The following is a 16908-nucleotide window of genomic DNA, read 5'->3' as shown; positions in this document are numbered from 1 at the left end:
AAAATGTGTAGCCAGCGAGGGCGCATACTTTGAATAAAATATTTGTTATCATTCTCTTGAAATAAATGTGTTTTTTTCTTGAAAAAATACCGGTTTCATATTCATACACTTGGTATTTCGTTAAAATGTTATGTTTTTGGATAAAAAAGTAACTATTTGGTTGCAAATTCGTTAATTTTTTTAAACTTTAAATTAAACATTTTCATTTTCAGTGTAAACGGTTTTGTTAAAAATTTGACTTTTTAATGAAAGATTTGCATTTACAACCGAATAGTTTAACTGTTAACCAAATAGTTAAATTTTCAACCTACAAATATAAATTTTAAACTGAATGGCCAAATTTTCAAACAAAAAAGATTAAAGTTTAACCTTGAATCTTTAACCTTAAATCTTTAACTTTGAATATTTTATGAATAAATAAAGAATTTAATTGTCTTAAACATAAGACACGATCCTTAAATAAACACATTAAACATGAATGCACTATTCGCATACCGAAGCGCAAAGCTGTAGTAAATTTTTGTATATTATCTTGATATGGAACGGAACTGTCTCTCTCTTCTCGCTCGACCAATCCGCAGTCAGCTGCCCAGGTGGCGCGTCCCTTACTACAGGTTCCCTATCCTGTGCTGAAGATCCTGTAATTTTTCCTGGCCAGTACTGTGCCAGTAATGCATTTCCGCTGGGAAAATACTTCATGGTAAGTAATTAGGTAGGTAGGTAGATAGCTGGTAGGTAGTTAATTAATATGTAGGCAGGCAGCCAGGTAGGTTGGTAGGTTAGTCTCGATGAGTATTTTTCTCAAAGTTTACACTTTTTCTTGCATCTAACACATAACACACATCTCGATGCACATAATAAGGTCAGTTAGTAGTTTTTCTCTATAGGTGTCAAACGGTCATTTCGAGTTAAAAGGTCTACTCTGTACTCTCAGTATATTTACTCGCGCTATTCACGTGAAACTAATCTTCTTTTGAAAATTAAAGTCGTAAGACCTTATCTTTTTTGCGCTACACGTTTTTAAACATGTTATTGATATATCTTAAAAATAAATAATGTTTGAAAAAATAAAACTTCATCAATATTTCCTGCAAAAAAATTAAAATGATACATAAAAATATCAATGCTAGATTTGCATTGTTTAAGTTTACGGTCAAAGAATATTGATAGTTGAATAAATTCATTTCAGTATTAAAATTTTATTTAATTACACTGAAGGCTTCCCTTTCTCTATTTATATCTACACAAATAACACGAATTCTCATTTATACGAATCGGAATTCAAATCGAACAACTGAACGCATCGAACGTCGATTCGAAAGACTTTCGAACAGCCCACTTCGAATCGGTTTTCTTTCGAATCGAACTGATCGCGTCGAATGTCGATTCGAAAGACTTTCGAACTACCCAATTCGAATCGGAAATAAACTCGAAAAACTGAGCGCGTCGAATTTTTATTCGAAAACCTATCGAACTGCGCACTGCGAATCGGTTTTCTTTCGATTCGGTTTAAGGGCATCGAATGCCGATTCGAAAGACTTTTGAATTGCGAATTCGAATCGGTTTTCTTCGATTCGAGTTGTGGGCGTCGAAAGCTGATTCGAAAGATGTTCGAATTGCCCACTTTGAATAGTTTTTTTCCCCGATTCGAACTAGCCTCTTCGAATTTCTTTCGCATCGAGGCTCCTTTATTTATGCACCAGTTCCGTTTGGAACGATTTGCACAGTACTATTCTACACCTTATTCCGCAAAAGCAGTGCATCCAATGCATACTGCATCACGATGTAGTATGAGTTGCAAAATCCTGTTAAATAAAACAAGAATCCAACGACCAAATTTGGACTACAACGAATAAACGAAAACCTAAAATCTTATTGTAATCTGAAAAAAAAAAAAAATTTTCGGACAAAAATAAAAAAGAGGAAAGAAAAATGAGAAGGCAGCCAATTACATCCCCTTCCTTCTCTTTTTATTTCTTTCGTCTTTTTATTTTTATTATCATCAAATTACAATAAAATAAGAATCCTATATTAATCCTAGTATTAAGAAGGCTGCCAATTTGTCCCACGCAATCATCTTACAGATCGTGCAAGTGATCTTATAGACAACACCACCCTTTTCCTAACAATATTCAAATTTCTTGTGTGAAATGAATAATGGGACAAACCTATAGCTCTGTCAACTAAGTTTTTAATTACTGCAATTTTATTTTGAAAGGGATGAGTAAAAAGGAAATTTAAAATTGTACCTGAATATGAACTTTTTCTGTACCAATTGGTAATAATAGTACCATTCCAACCCTTTATTACTACTATGTCCAAAAAACTGATCTTATAATCCTGTTCTATTTCATGAGTAAATTGAAGTTTTTGATGAAAACTGTTAAAAGTATCAATGACGATCTGTAACTTTTCCAGAGGAACACATAATAAGGTATCGTCGACAAACCGAAAATAAAAAGGCAAAACAAAATCTAACTTCTCAAAAACAAAAACCTCCAAATCTTCCATCACTAGTTCTGCCAAAATCGGAGAAATGACTGAACCTATGGGATTACCAGACTTCCGTCTATAGAAAGATCCATTAAACTTAAATAAGTCGACTCCATAATAAAAACTATCCCCGCAATAAAATCTTTTTGACATAAACGAGTACGGGTTTTTATATTAGTCTATCTATTTAAAATTGCCTTTTCAACTAATTCAAGGGGTATACTCGGAAACATTGCAATAACATCCAAAGAAATCATTACATGGTCATCCGGAACCTTTTTTTGAATGATACTTTTTTTAAATTCCCAGCTATTTTTGACATTATATTTAGAAGTTGTGATAGAGTCCTTGAGAATCAAATTAAAATTTTCTTCAAGAAATTTGGTAAAGTATTAATAGTTGAAATAAATATTCTTAAAGGATAGCCATCTTTGTGAATCTTTCTCAACCCATAACATCTCGCAAGAACTGTGTCTTCAGTGTTAATATCAGTCCACCTTATATCCTTTCCCAGAAGTACTTTCTTTCTCCAATTGTCAGGCATCTTAAAAGTGTCTTTTTCAATTTTTTTAACGGATTTTGATTTAATAATTCAAAAATATCATTATCAGAAAGAATATTCTCCATATCCCTGATATAATTCGATTTTTTCATGCAAACAGCAATACTGCCTTTATCAGCATTCATGCAAACCATATCAGGGTTGTTTCTAAGAAACTCTTTCGTCATCATGAAACCTTTAGAAATTCTACGATCAATATAGCTCATATGCAAATTATTTTTCTCAACAAAGCTCTTTGACAAGTGTAAAACCTTGTTTCGTAAATCCTGCCGATCCAAAATAGGAATTTTGTGTATATTTGATTCAAAATCTTTTACTATTTGCATCATCTGTTTTGACTTAGTTTTTATCACACGGTTACTAAAACCTTGACCCAATCTGAGAATATCTGTAACTGAATCAGGAATTTGAATATGTGTCAAATTAAAAAACCAAGGATCTTTACCTCCTTTTTCAAAAATCCTATGTAAATTTGAATTTTGTTCTTGAACACTAGTTTGCTGATAAATTAAATTTGAAAGTTTGTTATCATGTTTTACCTCGCTGCTTAAAAATCTTTGATTGAGGAGAATCTGATGCTTTAAAAGATCAATAATTTCAACTTGTTGCAAACAAACTTCTAATTCAGTTCTTATTCTTGAAATTGTTGACTTAAAAAAATTAACATGATTTGAAACATATTTGATAAATAAATTTAAATTAGAAAGAAAAAGATAAGGAAGGGGATGTGGTTGGCTGCCTTCTCATTTTTCTTTTCTCTTTTTTATTTTTGTCCGAAAATTTTATTTTATTTTTTTGTTCTTTTTTCAGATTACTATAAGATTTTTGGTTTTCGTTTATTCGCTGTGGTCCAAATTTGGTCGTTGGATTCTTGTTTTGTTTAACAGGATTTTGCATCAATTTGACTTTTGGACGTTAAATGGGATTTTTAATTTGGATTTTGGTCTAATTTAAATTTCGTAAATTTTGTAGTATGAGTTGCTCTTCAATAAATTGATCATGCGATTCCTGCTTAATATTTTCAATGTCAAAGACAATACATTTGTCTCCATCTCCTTCCGTATCGCTGCCATCATCTTCATCTTCATAAGAAGAAGCGTCTAGTGACGCATACCCGTTTGGCTTCTGCGCAAATTTTAACCAGAAGTTGGTGCGCCAGCCATTCTGAAAGAAAAAAAAAATGAAAACTAGTTTTTACTAATTTTATTTACTACCATTATTTATAATTTTGTACAATGATTCAAACTTGAGAGCCTCAAACTTTAAGAAAATTCCAATAACAAAGTCAAGATTTAGAAAATTTACGTAATTAACACATAGGTATGATTTTTGGTAAATTTATATTGAAAATTAAGAATACTATGTAAAATTACTTACCTCTGGAGAAATATAGTCGTGAGAACAATTATCAGACGAAATTCAATTTTTTCCGAAGAATTCACTTTACAACCAAGGAAATCACACTTGTGCAAATTTGCGCCCAGCCCACCTATCCAAGTGAACCTCACGAACATTAAGAAGCCAATAAAGCTGGACCCTACGTGGCAAGAATCAGTACCTAATGGACATATTTAAAGTTAGGGGGAGAGACCCTTATACCTACTGAGTGACAAGAGACACTTTTTTGAACATTTCTCTGGTGCATATTTGCACAAGTATGATAATTATGGGTGAAATATTCTGAATTCTCTGAATTCTTTCAATATTCTAAAAGTCTGAAAATCCTTTAAATGCTCTATATCCCCTGAACTTCTTTAGTTCTCTGCAAGCTCTCAAAACCCTGAAATTCGGTTAATTTAATTAATTCCTTGAATATTCGGAATTACTTGAATTCCGTTATATCCTCGAATATTCTTAATTTCTGAAATTTACTGAATTCTTTGATATCCTTGAATATTGTGAATTCCTGAAATTCCTTGAATTCTCTAAATCTACGAAAACAAAAAAATGCTGTGAAATTTTGTGAAAACAAATTTTTTCCTAGAACTTTTAAGACTGAATTATTTTAAATTCTTGAAATCCTTTGAAATCCCTTTAGACTTTGGAATTCTCCTGGAAATTTCTTTTATTTCTCCAAAATGCCCAATATTCTCTAAAATTCATCATAATCGCATCAAGTTATTGAAATTAATTGAAAATTTCTTAAAATCTTTTAAACCATTTAAATTTTTAAGATATATAAAAATATTCTGAAATGTTTGAAAATTCCCAAAGTCCACGAAATCTCTCAATTTTTGCGAATGAGTTCTTCCATGAACTGTTACAATATAATGAACTCGATGAAATCACAAAAGATTTGATATTTCCTAAAATCCGAGAGAGTTAATCAAAAATCTTAAGAGCTATTTAAATCTATTTAAATTCTCAAAAATCTAGTAAAAACTTTGTGATAAAAATACTTATCTTTGCATAACAGTAGTCTACAAATTAAAAGTAAAACTGGGTTTTCATTTAGTTAGGTTTTTTTTCCTGTGCTTTTTGACTTTTTTGGCCTGAAAATCGCATTAAAAAAAATTATTTAGGGTTTTCTCACCGAAATTTTGTGCGTTTATGTTCATATAAAACATGATGTTTTTTAATATTTTGGTTCATTGCACCTAAACTTAAAAATTGATTAGGAAAAATGGCACTGATATTCGTTGCACTCTTTATCTTGTTACTTTCTTCAATCAGATTACTTGTTTTTTAACTTGAGAAATGCATTAGAGAGTAAAGCTAAACTGGTATTTCAACTATGACAAAAAATTTGTTAAATTTTAATCAATTGTCGAAAATATAATTAAGGGTACTTTCTGTACATTGACACCTCGCGAAACGGTTTCAATAATTCTGAAAAATACCTTCAAACCAAATAAAAATAATATTTATTGTGAACGTTTATCCTAATTTAATTCACGTTAAATTATTCACTGATGAATTATTTTGTATCATTTAACATACTGTTTATTAATTAATTTCAATTATATTTAATTATTTTGAAATAATATATAAACGAAAAGCAAAAATATCATCGTTCTTATTATCTCCTCATTCTTATCATTGTAAATGATTAAGCTTAAGTTATTCAGAAATTGAAATAATAGTTATTTGTTTTGAATCCTGAAATTGAAAATTTTGTATTACATTGATTTGTGGCTGAATAATAAAACAAATATAAATGAAAATTTCGAGCGCTAATTGTTATTGATTGTAATCTATTCCAAGCCATAAATTTATAATAATAATGAGCCTTCAAATAGAATAGTCTTACAAATGGAGCGCTTGTGTAACATTTTAAACATTATTGAAATAATAGGAAATCCATATTATACAATTTGTGTATAGGTTAATCACTTGCACTTTCACCATTTATCAGTTAATTTTTTTAAATGGAAAACAAGGAAGTATTTACGCAATTAATTTAGTCTATTTGATCTCGGTTTCTTGGCACTTTAAAACATAATATCTTTATTCAATAGTAATTGAATTCAGTGAAAATCAATATTGTAAAATATGTTACGAGTAACATGTCAGTATTTCGCAACAGAAAAATATTGCACTCTTCAGATAACTATTTAGAAAATATATTCAAAATTATATAAATAAATAAAAGTTCTGATTTTTTACATTTATTTAAATTCCTTAATTACCAAAATGAACACAAAATTTTGTAAATTCTGTAAAACATTCTGAAAAGTCTGTAATGTAATAATGACTGATATGTGACGTGTCTGTATTATAGAATATAATAAGTAAATAGACATTCGATATTATTCTTACGTTGTTATATTTCATAAACTAATAAATGGAAGAACTCAGACACAACCACAATCTTCTCTCAATTGTTGTATTTTCTCTAATCAAGGATTTTTTAAATCTATGAACTAACATTCACTAAATTAATTTGTTTATTGAACCGTCATTATAAGTTAGACTTTAGGTACTGCAAACGATACTTAGAACAGCACTTTCCAGGATAGACCGTAACATTATACTTAGGGCGGAGCGTAGTATAAAGTAACTGCAACTGTGATCTGATTCGTTGATGGACATTTATATCTCTATTTTATGGTATAATGAGTACATTGAACCCAACTTTGGCAAGTAAAAGTACACTCACGCTAACTGGTACAATAAAAAATTATGTGTGACTTGCCCTTCGTCTCCAGAATTGAATTGGATAATATTTAATTGGTTTAAAATGGATTAAGTGGATTGGAGTGGTGTGAATTGGATTGGATTGCACTGAAATTAATTCGATCGCATTGGAATGAACTGGGTTGGATTGGATTGGATTGTAATGTATTGGAGTGGATTGAAATGATTTTAGTTGGATTGAAATGAATTCAAATAAATTGGAATAGATTAGACTCCTGTGGAGTGTATTTGATTGAAGTGGATTGGAATGCATTTTACTGAATTGGAATGGATTGTATTAGAGTGGATTGGATTAGACTGAATTAGATTAATTTGAAATAAATTGGATTAAAGTAGAGTAGATTGGATTGGAGTGGATTTGGGTGGATTTGATTGTAATGCATTGGAGTGGATTGAACTGGAATACATTGGATCGGAGTGGAGTGGAGTTATTGGATTGGAGTGAAGTGAAATTAATTGGAATTAATAGGATTGGAAAGAATTGTATTCGAATGGATTGAAGTGGATTGGAGTAGCATGAATTGGTTTGAAATGAAATAAATTTGATCGGACTCAACTGAATGGGAATAAATTAGATGGGGTTTGAATGTATTGTAGTAGGCTGTATTGTAGTATGTTGTATTTGAATGCATTATATTAGATTAGATTGCAACAAAGTATATGTGATTCAAGTGGCATGGATTGGAATTCATTACATTGGCATGAGTTGGATGGAACTGGAATGAATCGGATTAAATTGGATCAGAATGAATTTTATTGGAAGGGATTTTAGTGGATAGATTTGGCCTGAATTGGTATGGAATAGAATAAATTAGATTGAATTGTATTGGACTTAATTGGATTAGATTTTCGCGACGTATATTGGATTAGAGTCGAATGCGTATTGCGATGGATTAGATAGGATTGGCATGAATTTGATTGAAATTGAATGAATTAGATTGACGTGGATTGGAATTAATTGGACTGTCTGGGAAAAAATTGGATTAGATAGGAATGGATTGCACTCGATTAGAATATATGGCAGTGAGTTGGGGTGGATTAGATTAGTAAATTGGTTTATAATGAATAGGACTAGATTGGAATGGATTGTATTAGAGTGGGTTAAATTGGATTGGATTGGATTGGATTGGACTTGTGGTCCTTGTATCACAAATATCTATTATAATATAAATGCCATAATAAAGTAACATTTTTTTATTTTCTTTTAAATTTCCGTCTATGATAAAATACTTGAATGTACAAACATTGTTCCATCTTACTTAGTTTTATTAACTTCGGTTACCTTTATCTTTCATAAATAAATTATTTATACTATTTCAATTCATGTAGTTGGCGGAGAGCCTTTTCACTGCTTTTTTTCTTGCTGGAGTAAATATTTGCTCTTTAAATACCTCATGGATTCATAATGTATATGTCGAAACCCAGTAGCCAAGGCTATGGAATATCCCGTGCGGAAAAATGGAGGGGGCCCCCGTCTGGGCCCACATGAATTGCCCTTAAGCCTTGTGGAATTCATGAGGGCAATCCAGGCGTGGTCCCTTATGGAAAACAAATGCTAATCCATAGGGGCCCAACATGGGCTTCCCTCATGGATCCCTCATGGTTGCCATCATAAAAGCCCACTTGGTTTTTATTTGCCAGTGCTAGCACGCGTACTGGCATATCTCTGGGATGATAAAACTATTTTGTACTGGGCTGTCAGTGTTGGGCTAACACTGGATATTGATACTGGCACAGTACTAGGTCAACAGGAAATTCACCATGGGCGCAGTGCTGCGTCAGAGCTAACTAGTACCATACTGCTATACTCTAACGATAGAACAAAGAAGGTATTAAAAAATAAATATTAATTGATTGTGAGTATTCTGACTACAAATATCATAAGCTACAGTTCAGAAAAGTTAAAGTACCAAATTTTAAGCTATCTTTTTATAAGTATTTATTATTATACGACGTTATTTAAATGTACAATACACGAACTGTTAACACGAATGTCAATAAAATAATGATTAAATAAATAATTTAAATCGATTACCATTTTTCTTCGCGTAACATTTCGTTTTTTCACGCTGTAGACTACTTTGTAACTTTTTACATTGACGGGAAATGTAATTTTTTATTAACATTTAAAATTTTTCATGAAGATGAAACTTATAATTTTTTCTCATAAAAGCAGAAAAAAAGTTGTTTTCAGGCCAGATTTATTTATAATTTTTTGAAATTTTAGAATGCATGAAACATATTTGTAAAAGTATTTTTTTATGTCCATTTTTTTATACAAAATATTTACCCTTCCGACTTGAAAATTTTAATTGTTGATCCGTGAGGATAACCGAGCTGGGCCTCCAGTGGGGGCCTCTATGTAACATCCATATTGCCACAGTTAAAATTACAAGAAAGTGTTATCGAACTTTTGTCAGAAATTCGCTGTTTGTAAGTCTGAAATCATGAAACCTTAAAATTTGTAGCGTCAAAAAAACATTCACCCTTTGAACTTAGAAATTTTAATCGTTGATCCGTGAGGGCAACCGAGCTGGTTCCCCTGCGGGGCCCCCTATGAAAGATCCATATAGTTAGAGTTCGAATTTCAGAATTTTGCCAGAAAATCACCATTTGTAAGTTTGAACTCATGAAATCTTAAAATTAGTAGTATCAAACAAATATTCACCCTTCGAACTTGAAAATTTTAATCGTTGCTCCATAAGGGCAACCGAGCTAGGCTCCCTACGGGGACTCCTATAGAACAACCATATTGTGCGATTTCGTATTTAAAAAAAGTGTCGTCCAGTTTTTGACAGATATGCATTTTTTGTAAATCTGAACTCATGAAACCTTAAAATTTTCTGGTGTTGAGAAAATATTCACCCATTGGACTTAGAAATTTTAATGGTTGATCTGTGAGGGCAACCGAGCTAGGACCTCGACGGGGCCCTTTTTCCACACGGGATATATGACATTAATGGATATTAGTTGAAAAATATTAAAACGCTATTCCATGCTTTATAACTTCCAAGATGTTAAGCGGTATAATTTGAATTTAATTTAACGGTCCTAAAATATAGTGAGCACTAGGACAACAAATTTTAAAATAAGGTGAAAATTAAATTTGATTTTCAGCAAGCCGAGCATTATTTTAAATATGTATAAAGTGAGGACAATGTTCAGTAAAATATGTTTTTATTCAGGAAAATTACATCATTTTTATTTAAACATTGTTTATGATTTATTTTTGGAGTCATTCATAAAATACACAATACTTTAAATTTCAGAAATTCCTACTTTTATACAAATGGTACCGATTCAGTACGAGTAGCATTTGAATAAATTGGCGATGTAATATTTACCCGATTTCTATCCTAGAGGCATTTTTTCTCAAAACATCACGTCCACAAGAAATTAAATATCTGCATAAAAATCCTTATTGTCTGTAATATAAACTACGAAATGTTCAACTCGATACATCAATTCCTTTGGATATGATTGGTAGAGAAAAATATATTGTTCAGATAAGAATCGGTTAAGTTAAACACGGCCTTAGAAAAATTTTGTATACCTCGAATAAACACACCAGTGATTTCTAAGATAATGGTTCTTTCCTTGTTTTTAGAGCTTCAGCATGATTGGTGACATTTTTGGAATAATCACAGTTTTTACTTTAATATATTTAAAAGCAAGATGGTATGTCGGATCTATACGTGCGACTCCGAGCCAGCGGTCATCAACCTCACTTATATATGCTATAAAATTAAAACCATGGTTTTTATCAATTACATGAGCCATCTTCCCGTGTTTTGCAATCTCTTTTATATCCATTCCTCCTTTCATCCTAATATCAATCAATTCTCCATCCTCAGGGTTTCTCTTCACTTGAATAGGGTAACCTTTTATTTTTATAAGTTCCCATGCCGGATCACTTTCTGTGCTGCCACTAACATTAGATGATCCTGCACCCGATGATGAGCAACCTACAGAATTTCCAAAATTATTTAACTATGTTGAGTCCTGCATATTTTACTGGAGACCAACCTCCTAATAACAATGATATGAACTCGATACGGGAAATAACCTTGTATAACTAATTTTATCACAATAAAAAATACCCTTGAGACAAACTTCACTATTTTTACGAGAAGATTATCTTACTGATCAATTAGTTCACTTCTAAAGGCATAACTAAAATAAACATTTCTATTTGTACTTTTAAAAAGATTCCAAATTGTAAAGTTTTTACTGACTAAAAAATTCGAGTTCCAAAAACCGATAAAAAGTAAAAAAAAACCCGCAGGACCTAAGTTATGAGTCTAAAAAAAGCATTTGTCCATATGTTAATCTAAATTACACTTACCAAAGGAATCCAGATAGACCGTAAAGATAAAAATAAGAATGCAGCTCGCGATCTTCATTTCTTCTATACAGATTTTTTGAATGATGGAGAAATTTGGAATATATTCACTGCTATAATACTAACATCTTTCAGATTACCAAGCTTTAATATTATCCCCACATACTTGAAAATAAATGAAAACCTTTATGCCGGTGGCGTAACTAACAAATCATGACAAAAAAAAGAATTTCCGGAAACCTTCGCTTTACTATTTGATAAAGCCATGACATGAGAGAATGAGGTGTTTCTCAATATATAAAGGCAAGCAAAAATATTAGTCTATGATGTTGCTATCAGCTTAAATCTAAAACTCTATTTTCAGTTGTGAAAGATTTCTCATTTGATAATTCTTCATTGTATTTAGTTTTCCACAGCATCCCGCTCTCACACCTCTTTCAAACATTAAAGTATGAAGAATAGGCATGTGTGGCTATCAGTGGGTTGGATGATTTTCAAGCTCATAATTATGTTGAAATTTTGCGTAAATAAGAAGCTCAAATAGCATCAAACTGAAGGCTATTTACTTACCTAAATGACTCTAATATTAAACGAAGGTTCATGTACACTTGAATATAAAATTATTTGTATTTGTTTAAAAAAATAATTGTTTTCATTCCTGAATTCATCTGATCATAATGGGTCCATCACCACATTTTAATAAGCATAGAAGATAAAGTTATGTTTCATTTCATTACAAAAAGAAGTATTTGTAGTAGTCGATTTATGTTAAAATATTATCATATAATTAAGTTAGTATTTAGTTGACAGTCCCTACACGATGAAATACCAGGATGTGATTCTGCAAAGCCTTTCATATGCTTTAACCTATAGAAAGATAGTAAATTTTCAAGACTTATAAGCAACAACAATTGTTTAAACCAATTGAAATTGTATAAATAATAACTTGCTACTAAACATCTTTATCAAAATATATTACTCACAATATTAGTTGACTGTGTCATTCATTAATTGCCAAATGTGTTTAAAAAGAAATATCACTCTTGAGTTTCACAAATTTGATCATTTATCCTGAAAAATAATAACTTTTAACGATTTATATGGGAAAAGATTCGCTTAAACTTTAATTTACAAAAAGATAATAACACTTGATTCTTTTTCCAATTTTTTCTGAAATCTTAGTTTGTCCTAATTAAAACGCTATGATAATTTCAAAAGCCCGCGGAGTAGTTAATGTCGACTAATTAAAAAAAGGCCACCCAAATATACACACCTTTTAAACTAATATGAGGAACTAAGTTTTAAAAAATTTATAAAATGAAAAGTTGAATTAAGTAGGGTTGCTATAAAAACGGAAATCCTGAAAAAAGCATAGAATTTCAAAAATTTTGAAAAACATCGAATATTCATTGAGTTTTGAAAAAAATCACTGATATTTGAAAAATGAAATAAAATTTTCTGAATTTAAGAAAAATAGAATTAGAAAACTTGGATAAGTCATATTGAACTTCAAACGGATTATCTCACAATATCTGTTCACGAGTAGCCATGATTAAAAGTTTTGTAACAAAAATTTCTGTTGATCCTCGAAAATATTAAATCTTTCAGAAATGGAAGTTGAAACCAGTTATTGTCAAGAAACATTTTGGAGAAAAAAATTATTTTGCGAAGTATTGCAGGAATATTGAAATATTTCTCCTGTCCTGAAATTTAAAGTTTTCTAAAACATTCCTTGTTGGTCCGAGAAAGTTGTAGATCTTCCAGAAGTGTAGTCAACATATATCTGAAGAAAAAATATATATAAAAAGATAATTATTTCCAAATGTGTTTAGAATTTCTCTACCATCCTTAATTTCATGTTTTCTAAAATATTTTCTGTTGGATTTCCATGATTATGATCAAGTACTGCAGCATGAGCGTGTATCTTTCACTAAAATAAGTATAATGTTAATCCATTCTATCGTAGTTACAAGAAGAAAAAATTAAGAATTAAAGATAAATGAACTTTTTCATTAAATATTAATAATAGTATTTTAGGTACTAAATAAAATGTCTTTTTATCGAATAAAGCAAAAAAAAAATATCAGGGAAAGAAACGAAGGTTCCCTGTAACATATGAACATAACTCATATTTTATTTTTACATTTTTTAGTTATTATTAACTATACAGGGTGTTTAAAAGTCCCGAGACGGTTGAATATTTATTCAGGTAAAATATTTTTCAAAAATTTTAAGGTTATCCCTCAAGTAAATTTCAACGAGGAATTCAATGGTGTCCTTTATTTTGACCTTGAAGTTGACCTTCATGGCTTTTTGAAGGTCAACTTTGTTTTTTTAAAAGGAAACCCCCTTTTTACATCTGCAATCGATAGAGAGGAAAATTCTACCTTCAGCCACGTGCCCAAGTCATAGGTTAATTGTAACGTTCAAGGTCAATTAGAGGTTATTTGGAATTAACAAAGTTTTCCAAGAGGTCACTGTAATTCCTGAAGTAAATTTCAATTAGGGATTCAATGGTGACCTTCATTTTTACCTTGAAGTTGACCTTCATTTTCACCTTGAAGTTGACCTTCATGGCTTTTTGAAGGACAACTTTGTTTTTTTAAATAGAAACCCCATTTTTTACATCTGCAATCGATAGAGCGGAAAATTCTACGTTTAGATATGTACCCAAGTCATAGGCCAATTATAACGTTCGTGGTCAGTTAGAGGTTATTTGAAATTAACAAAGTTTTCCAAGAGGTCAGTGCAATTCCTAAAGTGAATTTCAACGAGAAATTCATTGGTGAGCTCTGTATTGATCTTGGTGATGATCTTCAAGGTTTTTTCAAGGTTTTTTATAAGCAGTTTACGTTTGCGTTTAACATTACCCTGGAACAACGACGTGGACGTAGTAAATTCTGTTCCCTTTGGGGTGCTTGATTAGCGTGAGTCCTCTTGCCTTTCACGTTTCAGGGTGCTTGATTAGCGTGAGTCCCCTTGTCTCTCACGCTTCAGTGAAGATGTACGAACTGAAAACCTTGAGCTTGTTGACAAAAAGCTATTCGATTGTAAAAATCAGTTACAGCAATACGAATCATCTCCCTATCAATCAAAGTAGCCTGTTGCGGAATTCGACTCTGCAATTCGTCTAAGCTTTGCGGTTGCGTTGAGTATACTTTGCTCTTTAAATAACCCCAAAGAAAATAGTCTAGAGGCGTCAGATCAGGAGATCTAGCAAGCCACTCGATTTCACCCCTTCTTCCAATCCACCTTTGAGGGAACTGTGTATCCAAATATGCTCGAACCTCCCTACCGTAATGAGCCGCTGCTCCGTCCTGCTGGAATCAAATATTTGGAAAATGATCGCCTGTAATCTCCCTTATTCTTGGTACAATTTGGTTTCTGAGAAGCTCTTCATATGCACGGGCATTGAGATTACCATCGATGAAGAAAGGGCCTATCAATGTATCATTCAAGATACCGGTCCAAACATTAATCTTTTGTAGATATTGTGTGTGACTCTCCAACATCCAATCAGGATTTGTGTCGGACCAATATCTACAATTTTACCTGTTAACTTCACCTTTTAAAGTAAAAATAGATTCATCTGAAAATACTGTATTGTACAAGGAAAGAGGATCTCTATCAATTCTGTCCATTATAATTTCACAAAATTCAACCCGACGATCAGGATCCTCTTCATTGAGCTCTTGTACCAGATGAAAATTGTAAGGATGGAAATCAATGCTTTTTAAAATATTTTGCACGGTCTCAGGAGCAACGTGACGCTTATCACTAGCTCGACGTAAACTAAGGCGTGGGTTTTCAACGAAAGCTTGGACTATGTCCATCTGCATCTCCTCAGATCCTGCAGATTTTGGCCGACCAGTTCTCTGAAGGCCCTTCATAGATCCATGATTCATAAAGCGCCTTACAGTTCTTTCAATTGTTGATTTTGAGACAGGATTTAACCCTTCTCCATTACGAGAAGTGCGATTGAAAAGCAAACGAACTTGATCATAAGATCGAACTCGATATCCCCGACCACGCATCATTAATACAGATACCCTCTCACGTTCCAAAATTTTAGCTTGCGCCATAATAATCTTTTAGCGAAAGATAGTAAGTATGTATTCGTCATATGTAAATTTAGTTTCGATTCGTAATATTCGTATGGAAAAACGGTATAGAACTTATGGCACCGCCTTAGGTATTAACTTAGGTATCGAATAACGGTATACGACTGTATAACTCTTCGGGGAGGAACAGAACTCTCACCAGAACACCTAGAACTTTTGATGAAAAATCTCCTCATGATTTTACAATATTCAAAACGCTGTAACCAAGATCAATACAGAGCTCACAAATGAATTTTTCGTTGAAATTTACTTCAAGAATTACACTGACCTCTTGGAAAACTTTGTTGATTTCAAATAACCTCTAACTGACCTTGAACGTTAAAATTGACCTATGATTTGGGTACGTACCTGAAAATAGAATTTTCCGCTCTATCGATTGCAGATGTAAAAAGGGGTTTTTCATTTATAAAAACAAAGTTGACCTTCAAAAAGCCATGAAAGTCAAGTTCAAGGTCAAAAAGAAGGTACCATTGAATTTCTCGTTGAAATTTACTTCAGGAATGACCTTCACTTTTTTGAAAAATATTTTACCTGAGGAAATATCCAACCGTCCCGGGACTTTTTAGACACCCTGTATGATTAAATAAATAACACAAAGTCACGCTTCTCATATTTTTTAACCTTCTTAGTTCAGGTAAAACGTTTAAATTTATTTCTATTGCATTTGAGTTGTAGCTGTTCGCTTTGAAATATTTGGGTTTAGGTTATTTGTAAATAAATTACAAACCATATCTCCAAAAAAATCTGATTGCGAATTATTTGATGCCTCCCAGGAGGGATTCAGTCATAGAGATTTACTGCCCAATATAAGAAAATTGGAATTCTTCGCCGATCCTTGATATATCCTTTCTAAAAAATTATCTTTTGACCTTAAAATGTTGTGAATTTACATAAGTGCGAGTAGAAACTTGGTATATCTAAGGAATTACTTTTAGCAAAAAAAAATTAATGTACAGGGTCACGTTCAGGCTTCTAGGATTCATCCACAAAATACGTGATCCCTTTTTCAAGGACTACCCTCCCCTTCCTCGGAGTTTCTTTTCCGTTTCCATACAAGAAGAATAATACTCCCAAAGAGCCCCCCCCCCCACAAATTAATTACCTTTTAAATTCAAAGCCCCTGATACGCATTTATTTTTAATTATTTTTTTATTATATTTATATTATTTCATTATTTAGTCGGGAGACTCCTGCTTTAGTTTTATAAGTATCATGAGTCTACGAAATAGGGACGACACCACTAAGGCAACTGA

The sequence above is a fragment of the Belonocnema kinseyi genome, chromosome 6 (assembly GCF_010883055.1).
Source record: "Belonocnema kinseyi isolate 2016_QV_RU_SX_M_011 chromosome 6, B_treatae_v1, whole genome shotgun sequence".
NCBI classification, from domain to species: Eukaryota; Metazoa; Arthropoda; class Insecta; order Hymenoptera; family Cynipidae; genus Belonocnema; species Belonocnema kinseyi.
The sequence above is the reverse complement of the archived record's forward strand: the minus strand, read 5'-3'. Positions refer to the sequence as shown.